Source organism: Oryctolagus cuniculus, chromosome 4 (genome assembly GCF_964237555.1).
Source record: "Oryctolagus cuniculus chromosome 4, mOryCun1.1, whole genome shotgun sequence".
NCBI classification, from domain to species: domain Eukaryota; kingdom Metazoa; phylum Chordata; class Mammalia; order Lagomorpha; family Leporidae; genus Oryctolagus; species Oryctolagus cuniculus.
Window position 1 is genome coordinate 56,863,885 of NC_091435.1, and position 14,578 is coordinate 56,878,462.

The 14,578-nt window shown below is 35.9% G+C and overlaps 1 long non-coding RNA gene across 1 annotated transcript in view; it reads left to right on the top strand.

The window, feature by feature from the left end:
- Positions 1–4,918, top strand: part of LOC127482955 (uncharacterized) — a 78,928-nt gene extending 74,010 nt beyond the window's left edge. The window contains exon 3 of the long non-coding RNA XR_011387830.1: positions 4,334–4,918. This is a non-coding gene — a long non-coding RNA (uncharacterized lncRNA). The remainder of the gene's footprint in view (positions 1–4,333) is intronic.
- The last annotated feature ends 9,660 nt before the right edge of the window (positions 4,919–14,578 follow it).

Sequence of the window (14,578 nt, forward strand, 5' to 3'; positions counted from 1 at the left end):
TCTTTTTAGAGTTGTACATTAGTGAGGTATTTATGGTTAAATGATGTCTTGTATTGCTTAAAATAATGTAGTTGAGTTTGTTGGTAGACTACATGGGTAGATATATAGATGAAATGGACTGGCTGTGTACGGGATAGTAACCAAAATGAAGTGATGGGTATGTATGTTTAGTTCATCATACAACTTTATAACTTTTGTATGTGTTTGAAATTTTCCATAACAAAATATTTTAACATGATAGTAATATAAACAGGATTAAATACCATATTTACATATGCATGTATTAAGTGTATGCCATATTTTTATCATATTCATAATATGTGTATTCATGTATTCATTAACCCATACTATGGAAGCTACAAGAAAAATTAGCTAACAAGAGATTAAAGTGTTTTTTTGTTGGGAGGGGTAGGAGAGGAAAGAGTACTGCTTACTTTGTTCTAAACCTTTTATTATTTCTTAGCCCTTAAAACTATCTACATGGATTACTTCAATGTAAAATAAGACCCAAAAATAAGCAGACAAAGCACTGAAGAGATGCCATTGATTTGATTTTTTTTTGTGTGTATGAAGATGCATTTTAGTTTCATTATGTAAATATTTCTGTATATAGAAAACAAGGAAATCATGGTGAAGCAATGGCCTGAATCTAGAATGTGGGACATCGCATACAGGACACAGTTTTCTTCTGAGGCAGTCCTGGCTCTCTGTTTTCTCTTTTCTTCTTGAACATGTTAAGATAGCTGGTCCTTCTGAGGACATAAGGATTCCATCTTTTCCTTGTGTGGTAAGCAAATAAGGAAGGGTTGTTTTCTTGGACATAGCCCATTGCCTCTCTCTGACCCAGATAATGGACCATAGAACCAATCAGAGTCTATTTACACACTTGATTGTGTCTTTCTTAGGAGTAAGAAGTATATTTATTTTCTAATTCTCCTGGCATGAGCTGAATGTGTTGGTTCAGTTTTTATCAGAGTTCTGAATCAGGGGAGAGGGGAACATTTGCCAAGCTGGTATTGCCTTATATTATCTCTTCTGCTCTTAGTTGTTGTTTGTGTTATGCCTCATCAGGGAATTCAGAATGGGAAAAAGATAAATGGATTCTCATACCAAAATTCCTGCCCCAAAGTACAATTTTCATAGTTACAAACAAAAGAAGGATATTTATTTTTACCTACTATTCATCACTATCTTGTTAGATGTATAAACACTATGTCTCCCATGGTAACACTTGGGGATAGCCCAACATTCCTCAAAGACAAATCAGTGTATTAACTTGAAGTCAGTGTAGGTGGGCAGGCCAACAGGATAATGTAATATGAAAGTTGCTGTAGAGACACCTTCATTCTGAGTTCCATTCACAAAGGTTCCAGGCTGCCATGGAAAACCACCACTGTTAAGAATCAACCCTTCGTGTAAATGCAAAATGTCTCTAGAAGTTTTCAGCTAAAATGCAAATGTGTTACCTTGGAGAGAGAGCACATCAACTCTCTGCATACACAAATTGCATAAGCACGGACAGGTTTATCAAGTTATTGAAATCAAGAGGAGAGTCCTCAGGGAAGGAATTACAAAATGGTGCTTTCTACTTGTACTTACAGGGTAGCTTTGGATATAAGAGAAGTAGAAGGAAGAAAATCACCAGGAGATGTTTGGAGAGGCCAGAGAGGGGTAGTGAAAACACTAAGAATCTAGGCCAGCTGTGCCCATTATAACTTTCTGCAATGATGAAACTATTTTTTATCAATATCGAATGCACTATTCAATACAGCAGTTATTAGACAAATGTAATGGTTAACATTTGAACTGTGGCTGCTGCAACTGTTGGAACTAGAACTTTACATTTAATTTTAATTAACTTGAATTAAAATTTAAATGGACACATGTGAATGGCTCCTATATTGGACAACACATATCTCAATGAAGGATATGGTGAGTGAGGAAAACTCTAGAAATGTGATGGGGAAAACCTAAGATGATAAAAGGAGATTATAAAAGTAGATAAAGCCTACTGAATTCACAAGTTGTATGGTATCACTTTGTATTTCTGTGCAGTGATGGTTTACAAATTATGAGTTATGTTATACTTAGCAAATTAACTTATGGGATATTTGTAGGGAGTAAATATTTATCTATAGTAACCCATTTTGATATGGTTTGCCACTTGTACCCCATCTTATTTTACTCACATGAATATAGCTCAATGAAGGAAAGGAAAACACTGACTCAGAAGTATCCAAAAAGGAATTCTTTGCTTGATGTTCAAGGAAGGCTGCAATTACTTTTCCTAATGTGCCATTGCATGCTTGCTATACATTTTTGTTTTTAAACACTAATTTTTATTCACTGGGGATTGAAGCAGGGGTCATGGTCAGTTTCACTGAGAACCTCAACTAGTACGGATCCAGAGGATGTACTTTCCACTGAAGTATTGCCACCCCTTGCAATAATTAAAAAAATCAACCCAAAGATCTTTCTTTAAGGCTATTTGTATACATTGGCATAGAAATAAAATTTTCCTTTATAGTAGCACTGACATGCATAATAAAAGTTTTAAAAAATTATTTTCATCAAGGATGTGCTCAAAATTATTAATAAACTATCACCATAAATTTTGCTAAATCACTTGATGACTGTTGATGGCCATGGAACCCAGATGAGAATGAAAATAATGCCTCTAAGCACATTCTAAGTTAGAAAAATATTTCTGTTATACAGCAGGAGGCAGCTCACCTTTGAAATATTCGGAATATCCTCCCAATTAATGTGGCAGTATTAGATGTCATTATCATGTCGAAGTTTTATTCCAGTGGTAGAATTTTGTCAACCCTGTTTCATGCCATGTGAAATCCAGGGGCCTGTACTCAAAGATGTCTATGTGTTTCTAAAGTTCTTACATTCTTGTTGTCACCAGTTGACTCTGATAGGTTAATTCCTCCAATTAATTGACTTGGATTATGAATCACTTGCTAAATTGTAGCTAGTATTTCTGATTAGTCAAATCAACTGTGAAACTTGTTCCTTAGACATTTCTCATAGATTTCAAAGCATGTGCATCAGAATTAAATAATAATTTATGTTAAGTTGTAATCTAGGATTCTTTCTGGAAATTGCTTTGAGATTGGCATAAGTGGAGGAGCCTGTCTTATAATATGCACATGTAGGGAGGTCATGGACCCATCATTAATTGTTTTAATACAGCACTTTCATTCAGTGGTAGCCAACTAGAAAGGGAGTTGAAGGTAAAAAGTTTTAGAAGCAGAAATAAACCTTAGTTCTACTTGTATTATCAGTCGTCTTAAGCTGTGCCATCACTCTTGCAGTGTCTCCTCAGGTTCACCAAGAACTGCATGAAAGTCTTGAGAAATTTCATTTATTTTGAAACCCTAATGTGTTAATATCACTTACACTCTTTCTATATCTCCTGGCTTATTTCATGGACAGTTTTCCACCAGATATGTTTGAAATTTTATTGTGGAGCTACTTCTGAAATTTTATAAAGTCTGATGGACTCTATATTAGTTCCAGAGGCCAGTATTCTCCCAAGGAAAAGAATGGCCTAGAAAGTTCTTTTCACACTGTACAGTTTCTGAAGACAAATAGAACAGACTGTAAAAGAATGACAATATATTCTTGATAAATACAACTGCAGAGTATGCAGAAGAATTAGATGTATTTGCAACAGCGGTGTTAGAATCCAGATTTCAAGATTTCTAAAACTTCAAGATCTAGTAGTGGGAACAGATCACTAAGTAATTTTTAGCCAAGATAAAAGTTATTTATAGGGACATTTATAAATACCAAGTGTAAAACTGCACTAATTTTGATGAATATATACTTAACTACCATAGAAATCAAGAAAATATTTCATTATTCTCAAAAGTTCCCTTTACTGCGTTCCAGAAAATCATCACTGTTTATAGGCGATTATTGTGCTGAGATAGCAGAACATACCTCACCATAATTCTGTAACATGAAAGTTAAATAATCAATAATATAATGCTTAATGTCCTTTATGTCTCACATTTTTTGTGCACAACAGTGTTCTAAAAATTCATGGTGTTACATGTATCATATTATATCCTATTTAAAAAATTCAGAATAGTAAATATAATGTTTTCTCTTTTTCTTAGCACCTTTTTTAAAATCAGCATTCAATAGTATTCCACATATGAGGGTATCTCAGAATGTCTTGGAAAACAGAATTAAAATAAGTTTACTATGGTTAAAAATATTCTGAAATACATGCATAGTTTTTTTTCATAATATGTATTTTCCATGAACTTTTTTAAGACTCATCATAAATTGTGCACCTATTTTGTTATAATTTCAGCTAAACTTAACCAAGGATGCTAAAGATCTCTACTATGAGAATTACAAAATCTTAAAGAAAGAAATAGAAGAAGATACCAAAAAATGGAAAAATCTTCCATGCTCATATATTGGAAGAATCAATAACATCAAAATGTCCATTCTCCCAGAAGCACTTTATAGATCCAATGCAATACCAATAAAAATACCAAAGATATTCTCAGATCTGGAAAAAATGATGCTGAAATTCATATGGAGGCACAGGAGACCTTGAATAGCTAAAGCAATCTTGTACAACAAAAACAAAGCTGGAAGCATCAAAATACCAGATTTTAGGGCATACTACAGGGCAGTTGTAAACAAAATAGCATGGTACTGGTACAGAAACAGATGGATTGACCAATGGAACAGAACAGGAACACCAGAAATCAATCCAAACATCTACAGCCAATTTATATTTGATCAAGGATCTAAAACCAATTCCTGGAGCATGGAGAGTCTATTCAACAAATGGTGCTGGAAAAATTGGATTTCCACGTGCAGAATCATGAAGCAAGACCCCTACCTTTCACCTTACATAAAAATCAACTCAACATGGATTAAAAACTTAAATCTACAACCCAACACCATCAAATTATTGGAGAACATTGGAGAAACCCTGCAAGATATAGGCGCAGGCAAAGACTTCTTGGAAAACACCCCAGAGGCACAAGCAGTCAAAGCCAAAATTAACAATTAGGATTGCATCAAATTGAGAAGTTTCTGTACTGCAAAAGAAACAGGAAAGTGAAGAGGCAACCAATAGAATGGGAAAAATATTTGCAAACTATGCAACTGATAAAGGATTATTAACCAGAATCTACAATGAGATCAAGAAACTCCACAACAAGGTACCTTTCTCTGAAGGGAGGAGAGAACTTCCACTTTGACTATGACCTTGTCTAAATAAGATCGAAGTCGGCAAACTCAAAAGGCTTCCATGGCCTTGGCAACTCAGGACTAAAGCCTAGGGAGATTACTGACGCCATAAACAAGAGTGTCAAATTGTTAAGTCAACAACAAGAGTCACTGTGTACTTACTTCTCATGTGGGATCTGTCCTTAGTGTGTTGTCCAATGTGAAGTAATGCTATAACTAGTACTGAAACAGTATTTTACACTTTGTGTTTCTGTGTGGGTGCAAACTGATGAAATCTTTACTTAATATATACTAAATTGATCTTCTGTATATAAAGAGAATCGAAAATGAATCTTGATGTGAATGGAATGGGAGAAGGAGAGGGAGATGGGAGGGGTTCGGGTGTGAGGGAAGTTATGGGGGGGAAGCCATTGTAATCCATAAACTGTAGTTTGGAAAATTATATTTACTAAATAAAAGTTTAAAAAAAAGAAAATAAAAAAAAATAAAAAGAAACTCCACAACAAAAAATAAACAACCCACTTAAGAGATGGGCCAAGGACCTCAACAGACATTTTTCAAAAAGGAAATCCAAATGGCCAACAGGCACATGAAAAAATGTTCAAGATCACTAGCAATCAGGGAAATGCAAATCAAAACCACAATGAGGTTTCACCTCACCCCAGTTAGAATGGCTCACATACAGAAATCTACTAACAACAGATGCTGGAGAGGATGTGGGGAAAAAAGGGACACTAACCCACTGTTGGTGGGAATGCAAACTGGTTAAGCCTCTCTGGAAGTCAGTCTGGAGATACCTCAGTAACCTGAATATACCCCTACCACACATCCCAGCCATCCCACTCCTTGGAATTTTACCCAAAGGAAATTAAATTGGCAAATAAAAGAGCTGTCTGCACCTTAATGTTTATTGCAGCTCAATTCACAATAGCTCAGACCTGGAATCAATCCAAATGCCCATCAACAGTAGACTGGATAAAGAAATTATGGGACATGTACTCTATAGAATACTATACAGCAGTCAAAAACAATAAAATCCGGTCATTTGCAACAAAATGGAGGAATTTGGAAAACATCATGCAGAGTATATTAAGCCAGTCCCAAAAGGACAAATATATGTTCTCCCTGATCGCTGACAACTAACTGAGCACCTACAAGGAAACCTGTAGAAGTGAAACTGACACTATGAGAAACAATGACTTGATCAGCCCTTGTCCTGACTGTCGAAGAACAACTTACTACTTTATTCCTTTTGGTATTTTTTGTTCTACTTAATACCATTGGTTGAACTCTTTAATTAACACACAATTATTCTTAGGCATTTAAATATAACTGAAAAGTGATCCCTGTTTAATATAAGAGTGGGAATAAGAGAGGGAGGATATGTACAGTTCAGCACATGCTTACTCGTACTTACCTCTAATGGTAGAGTTAGAAATGTGCCAGGGGATTCCAGTTCAATCCATCAAGGTGCCATGTACCAATGCCATCTCACTAGTCAAAGTGATCAGTTTCATAATTGATCATAATATAGGATTAAGAATCAAAGGGATCACATAAACAAGGCTAGTGTCTGCTAATAATAACTGATATAATTAAAAAGGAGAGAATGATCCAACATGGGAAGCAGGATACGCAGCAGACTCATAGAATGATAGATGTCCTAAACAGCACTCTGGCCTCAGAATCAGCCCTTAAGGCATTCGGATCTGGCTAAAAAGCCCAAGAGAGTATTTTAGGCATGGAAAGTAAACACACTGTGGCAAAAAAAAAAAAAAAATGACCTAAAGGAAAGATCTCTGTGAGATCCCAGTGGAAAGAATGGGCCATCAAAGAAGACTGTACCTTTCTCTGAAGGGAGGAGAGAACTTCCACTTTGACTATGACCTTGTCTAAATAAGATCGAAGTCGGCAAACTCAAAAGGCTTCCATAACCTTGGAAACTCATGACAAAAGCCTCGGGTGATTACTGACATCATAAATAAGAGTGTCAGTTGTTAAATCAACAACAGGAGTCACTGTGCAGTTACTCTCCATGTAGGATCTCTGTCCTTAATATGCTGTACTATGTGAATTAACAGTATAACTAGTACTCTAACAGTACTTTATACTTTGTGTTTCTGTGTGGTTGCAAACTGTTGACATCTTTACTTAATATATACTAAGTTGATCTTCTGTATGTAAAGATAATTCAAAATGAATGTTGATGTGAATGGAATAGGAGAGGGAGCGGGAGATGCGAGGGTGGCAGGTGGTAGGGAGGTTTTGGGGGAGAAAAAGCCAGTATAATCCAAAAGTTGTACTTATGAAATTTATATTTATTAAACAAAAGTTAAAAAATAATAAAATGTGGTTATATTAACTAAAAATATATAGAACTTCAGCTAATTATTTCTTTTATCTTTATTTATTGGAGCTGATCTATATGATTTTTTAGAAATGTTATTTTCTAATGATTTATTATTTGTGTGTAGAAATACTATTGATATTTACATGCTTACCTTATATATCTGAGACCTTGCTATATTTATTGCTTCAAGGACTCCCCCTCTTTCTTTTTTAAAAAAGATTCCTTAAGATTTTCTATGTAGGCAATAATTTCATTTGCATTATGGACAACTGTTTTTGTTTATTGATTTCTAATGTATGTGTTACTCCTTTCCTTACCTACTGTACTGAGTAGAACATACAGTACAATCCTAAATAGGAGTGGTGAGAGTAGACATCATTGCCTTGAGTTTGATCTTATGGGATTCATTCTTTTTTTTTTTTTTTTAGTTCTGTCATGTGTTTATTGCCTTAAGTGGCTCAGTGGGTGTTATTTACATAATTTCTTTGTTTTTAAGGGGTAATTTAGTGTGGAAAACCAATATACCTTCCACTACATTTTCAAATACTTGTTCTTGTCCAAAGATGACATTACAATAAATGTAGTTTAAGTTTTTTAACTTTTATTTAATAAATATAAATTTCTGAAGTACAGCTTTTGGATTACAGTGCCTTTTTCCCCCCCAATAACTTCCCTCCCACCTGCAACCCTCCCATCTCCTACTTCTCCCATCCCATTCACATCAAGATTCATTTTCAATATCTTTATCATATTTAAATCAAATGAATTGCCTTTTATTAAATCATTAGTTTCTGTATTATTCTAATTTCCAAGATGTTCATATTAATTGAACTGGTTCATTCTTTCCAGACATTTCTAAAAATTTATTTTTCAACGTGGAAGATTAAAAATTCCCAAATGATAATATTATTTATATTTGCAACCACTTCTATAAAATCTGGTTGTACCTCCATTTCTTGATTATCTATTATTTTTCAGTAAGTTTTTAAGAAAAAATATTTTATTACTATTTTTGCTCTGGAGGAAATTTATGTTGCTTTTTTGTGTTAAGAAATCAGTGTTCCCTAAATTGTTCTAAAGTCATGTTCCTTGTTCTTGCAGTACTGGGTCTGCTAATGCCTTGATTTTCTTGGAGTATAGCTAGTTTGCCAGTTTATTAATTTTCTTGTTGCTGTTTTAAAGGATTCATTAAAAAAATTCCCAAGTCGCTTGTTAACAAGATAACTTTAAAGAGAGATAAAATTGTGATGAAGATAACTCAGGATGATGAGACAGAAGAGCAGAAGAGTCGGGTGACCTCTTTAGATGGAGTCACTGGAGAAGACCACTCTGAAGAGGGTTCATTGGAACTGAGACCCAAATGAAAAACATGTGATGGTCTGTCAAAGAAAAACCAGAAGGAAGAGCATTCCAAGATGAAGGAAATAGAAAAGATGAAAGCCTTTCTGTGTGCTTGAGGAATTACAGGGAGGCCAGTGTTGAAGAGGTTGCTGATGATATAGGAAAATGAGGCAGGGCTAGGTCATGCCCAACCTTGTAGACTGTGATAGTTATATATTAATGGACATTGAATTATGGCCAAGATATGATTGAGTACAAAATTATATTTGAAACAGCTTGAGTAGAAGATCTTCTTTTTGTAAAACAATATATTCATTTCCATAGACATTGATAGGCACATAGATAGTTTGGGGTGCATAATCAGAAAAGTGCTCATGTTGAAAATCTCTGGACTTAAAGGCAATATTTATTCTCCCTTTTGTATTTTTCTATATTGCTTGAATTGTTTGCTAAAACAACAAAGCCATATGAAATACTCATACACAAAAAATGATGGCTGGCGCCGTGGCTCACTAGGCTAATCCTCTGCCTGCGGCGCCGGCACCTGGATTCTAGTCCCGGTTGGGGCGCTGGATTCTATCCCAGTTGCTCCTTTTCCAGTCCAGCTCTCTGCTGTGGCCCGGGGAGGCAGTGGAGGATGGCCCAAGTGCTTGGGCCCTGCACCTGCATGGGAGACCAGGAGAAGCACCTGGCTCCTGGCTTTGTATCAGAGCAGCGTGCTGGCCATAGCAGCCATTTGCGGGGTGGGGGTGGTGGTGGTGGTGGTGGTGGTGGTAAATCAACAGAAGGAAGATCTTTCTCTCTGTCTCTCTCTCACTGTCTAACTCTGACTGTCCAAAAAAAAAAAAAAAAAATGAGTCATGGTCTTCTTTGACTAAGATTTAATGTTAAGATAACATTGACACTATAAGAGTTTCCACAATCACATAAGAAGGGAAATGGAGGATTTATATATTTAAAAAAGCTTGTCAGATTTCATTAGCAAGTGTGGAATGACCTATCTATTTGTTTGGGTTTTTAGTAAGTATAGAAGATTTTGAAAGCACTAGAGTCTAGAATATGCAGAACACAGTCATGAAGAATTCCCTCATGACGTACACCAACACAGGGTTTCCCATATAAAAACAGCATTTCCCTTACTTCTGGGAGGTGACAAATGAATGTTAAAATACTAAAATTGGTAAGAGAAGGAAGGAGGTAAAAGAAGGGTAAATAACATTTAAGTTACACATTAATTCAATTACTCATGCTTTCGACACATATTTTAACATAATCTATACTAAATAAACAAAGGTTGCGTGCAAGAAGTTTAGGTGAATTAATTCTCATGGTTGTAAGCATAATGTGTGACTACAAAAGGAAGCAGCTAGGCAAAAAGACAGCAAACAGGCTGCTGGCTTCATAATAGAATTGAAAGATTCAGCCTGAGTTACAAGAAATGGAAAATCCTTTTTTTTGGTTGCTCTCTACTTTTTCCATTAAAATCCTTCCGTCGTTTTCTTGTATGATACTCCTTTTCATTTGTCCACGTTCATCTTTTTAAAAACAATTTTATATGACATTTGTAGGATTCAGCTATACAGGGTTTACAACCAGCTTTGTATCTGGCACGTAACTACCTTTTCTAATGGTTCCAGGGAAAACCACTAATAGAATGTTGTTATTCCAACCCTTGATTATTTTCATAGATAATATGATGGGAACTCCATTTTTTTCTCTTTTTTGTCTAAAAATATACCTTGGATTCCACTCCATATATGGAGAAAAAGCTTTTATGTCTCTTCAGTTAAGCAAATGCCTGTCTTTTGGCAAAGAAAGAAGAAAAGCACTCATCATTTCCAGCTCATCCACGTCAGGCTGCTTACTTCCTAAACACAAAGATTCAATTCAAATCTTTCTCATGACCTCCAGATATTTTCCAAGTGATGATTCTAGAAAACTTCAGAAGTGATTTTTTGTAGATGTATCCCGTTTAGGAGAAAGCATGTGGGCAACAGCATAATAAATTTTGACAAGGAATGCAGGTGACTTACTGTTTGTGCTGGTCTTCCATGAATAGAGACTTCCACTTGTAATATTAAATCATGTTTGATGGTGATCCTTGAGGCTTATGGCAGCTTTTTGCCCACCTCTCCAATCACTATCCATCTGGATGTATTACATTGTTGTCAAAGTGGGATCTTATCTATGGCTATATTGAAATCTACCCTCTACACTTCAGTCTTGACTTTGTTCCTTAATCATATGATTGCAGTTAATCTTATGCACACCTGAATTTTATGGGCTTATCTTTTACTCTCAATTCTTGTACCAGTGGCTGTTGTAGTTGGCTTGACAAACAGCACTAACATAGTTTCCTTTTAGACTATAATAGTAGATAAGTAGAGCTGATGCTGGCACCCAAACCACAGTGGGGTGATCCTACGTAGAGGCTGGATTGAGTGTTATGTGGACAAGAGATAAAAATGTGAGAGAGTTAGAAAAATTGAGAATCTATGAGTTAATATGTAAGCATGAAGAAGACAAGAGTCCATGCTTGGAAGTCCTGCGCTAGTCCTATGGGATTCATGTACATGAGCCATTATCACCTCTTCCCATAGGACCTAGCAGTGGCCGGTCTAGTATTCCACATAGTAGCATCTTTGAGAACATTTGAAGACAGGATTCTTGGAATGAAGGATTGTTATCCTCAAAACATGCTGGCAGCTGTGAGGTAACTCCAATGGTGTTAATGTTTCCTTTTCCTGAAATAAAATAATTTATCTACTTAAAATATTGAACAGATCACTCTTGAGCATTTTACAATCAAATCCAGGAAGTAACGGTATTTAATAAAAAAAAAAGAAAAACGTATTCTAAAACTTTCAGCTCTTCATAGGTTTTTATTTTTATTTTTGAGAGGCAGAGTTAGACAGAGAGAGAGAGAGAGAGAGAGAGGGAAAGGTCTTCCTTCCGTTGATTCAGTTGATTCATCCCCCAATGGCCGCTACAGCTGGCGCGCTGTGCTGATCCGAAACCAGGAGCCAGGTGCTTCCTCCTGGTCTCCCATGCAGGTGCAGGGCCCAAGTACTTGAGCCATCCTCCACTGCCTTCCTGGGCCACAGCAGAGAGCTGGACTGGAAGAGGGGCAACTGGGACAGAACTGGCACCTGAACCGGGACTAGAACTTGGAGTACCGGCGCCGCAGGCGGAGGATTAGTCTAGTGAGCCGCGGTGCCAGCCTCTTCATAGGCTTTTAATTGTGCCCTCTGTTCCATGTACCTTACTATTCCTTCTGTAAATTACAGCAAGGTGGATTGTTGGCTTGTAGTTTAGAGTACCTGCCTTCTTTGTAATAGCAATTTGCATTTGCTTTTTAAGACTACAAAGAGGAAAGGAGCTCTTGGTACAGGTCTCAAAGATATGAACAGTTTAGACTAAAATGCTTTAATTTTCTTTCCAACAAATAATTAGTGGAATGAGATCATGGCTAAATGTAATTCCTGTTGATATGAGTCACCCAGGCAGGAGCTGGCTTTAATTATGATCTCAACCATTACCATTATTCTTTCTTTTATTATCAATACCAAGTTGTGATCATTGGAGTCTAATTGTTTTGATTGTCAAGACAACTTAAATGACCACTTTCATAGCAAGTTTCTATTTGGCAGCTGAGATTATTATTATTACCTACAGCAAACTTATTAAATTATCTTTGAATTGATAGCTATAGCCTTTGAGATGGCCAAGGGATGCTCGCTTTAATGAAGAAAGGAAAGAGAACAAGTAATTTAGCTGATTTCCTTCTATGTATTACAGGAAGTCAGATCAAATGTTGGTAAATTCCCTAGAATTTATAATGAGCCTATTTCTTTGCTGCAGTAATAAATGTTTTTACTACCTGAAAGTTCCAAAGAAGGTATCTCCTTATTAGTTTCTTAGTTCTTGGATTTGCCAAATTTATTGCATGTAGGAAGTAGCTGCCCAGAACCCAATATGAAGGGTTACTAGGGAAACAGGTCTCTCTTGTTTCTTTGAATGGAAGGGAGAGATTCCCTGGCCTGCCATCACACAGTTCTAGTTGTCTTTTCACTTCATACCAGTATGTTCATGCCTAATGTATGTAGTTTGTATGTGTGTATACGTAGGTATATTTTCAGGTCACGATCATTAATGTGGTTTTGGAACACTGGTTCTGCAAGATGAGTTCTAAACACTGCTCTGGTCACAGCATAATATTTTCACATATTCATAATGTCTTGAGAAATATCAAAATAAAGAAACATTTGAACTTTGTTTGACCAGAATTTCCCCAACTTCATTTGATAATGAAGACTGTTTTTTTTGGTAACGATAATACTTCAGTTCTGTAAAATATTTAGGAAATGTTGAATTAGATGACTTTTCTGAATGAATATGGATAGGTGTAGCAGCCTGAAGCACAGAGGAATGTGAAAATATAGATGGTTGCCAATTTCAAGGTTTCTGCTATCTTCTTTAAGTTTCTCTTAGTCTGTCCCACTTCTCAAAGTCAAGATCTGTCTCTAAGCCCTCTAAACTTTCTATGCAAGCAGCAATCATAATGGGGGCCTACATTTTTATTTTCAATTTTGTTTTTAAAACTCAGCAAGACCGTTCTTTTTCCTGAAATACATTACCAAATCAGTTCTATTAGGAGAGTCAATTGGGTCACTTACTGTCTTTTTTATCATCTGATGCTTGATGACGTTGGGACCAAAAATGTGCAATTCTTTTCTTGAACCATGCTTATCCTAGGGGAAAAAAACAGCGATGAAGATTCTGAGGTTTCCAGTCGTTGGTGGTACTTGCAGAAGAAAACAAGCAACTTCTAACAAGACAAATCCTTTTTGTGCCTTAAGTTATTTCATGAACAGAAGTGTGATCTATTTTGATTTACTATATAGAGAAAATTCTGAGTTTCTTTGATCTTTGTCTGATGTTGATTAGAAAGGGTGGAGGAAGGGGGAGGGTTACTAATTAACTTCTTTAGCAACACTTTGATTAATGGTTCAAAGCTAAATATTAATTAGGGCAGATATACTGAATAAGTAAATACTACCCAGATTATTTCCAGAATGTGCTGCTTAGAATTTTATTACCCAGTAGGCTACTTCTGATTTCCCCTATATCCCTTCCACAAGCAACTAACCAACCAAACAACCAAACAAACAAAAACCACTAAAGGACTGGTCAAACTGGAAGAAGATTGAAATCTAGATTAATGATGCAATATGAGTAACTTTCAGTGTGTTTGAACATAAAACCTCAATTATTTTTTCCAGGTCATTCTACACATTAAACTTTCTGCTTTATGTAACAGAATACACAGCAACAGTGATTTGGAGTTGTGTGGAATAAATCAGAGGGCACTGACTGTGATCTATGTAATAAAAATCTTCTCTTCCCTCCTGTTTTTGAAGATTAAGACTGTTAGAGATCAAAACTTTTATGTGGATTTATCCTAGCTTGTTGACTTAAAATATGTTTCTTTTAAATATTTTCTTCCATTTTAGTGTAGAAACACTTTTTTTTAAAAAAAAAGATTTATTTATTTATTTGAAAGAGTTACACAGAGAGAGAAGGAGCAGAAGAGAGAGAGAAAGAGAGGTCTTCCATCCACCATCCACTGGTTCACTCTGCAATTGGCTGCAATGGCCA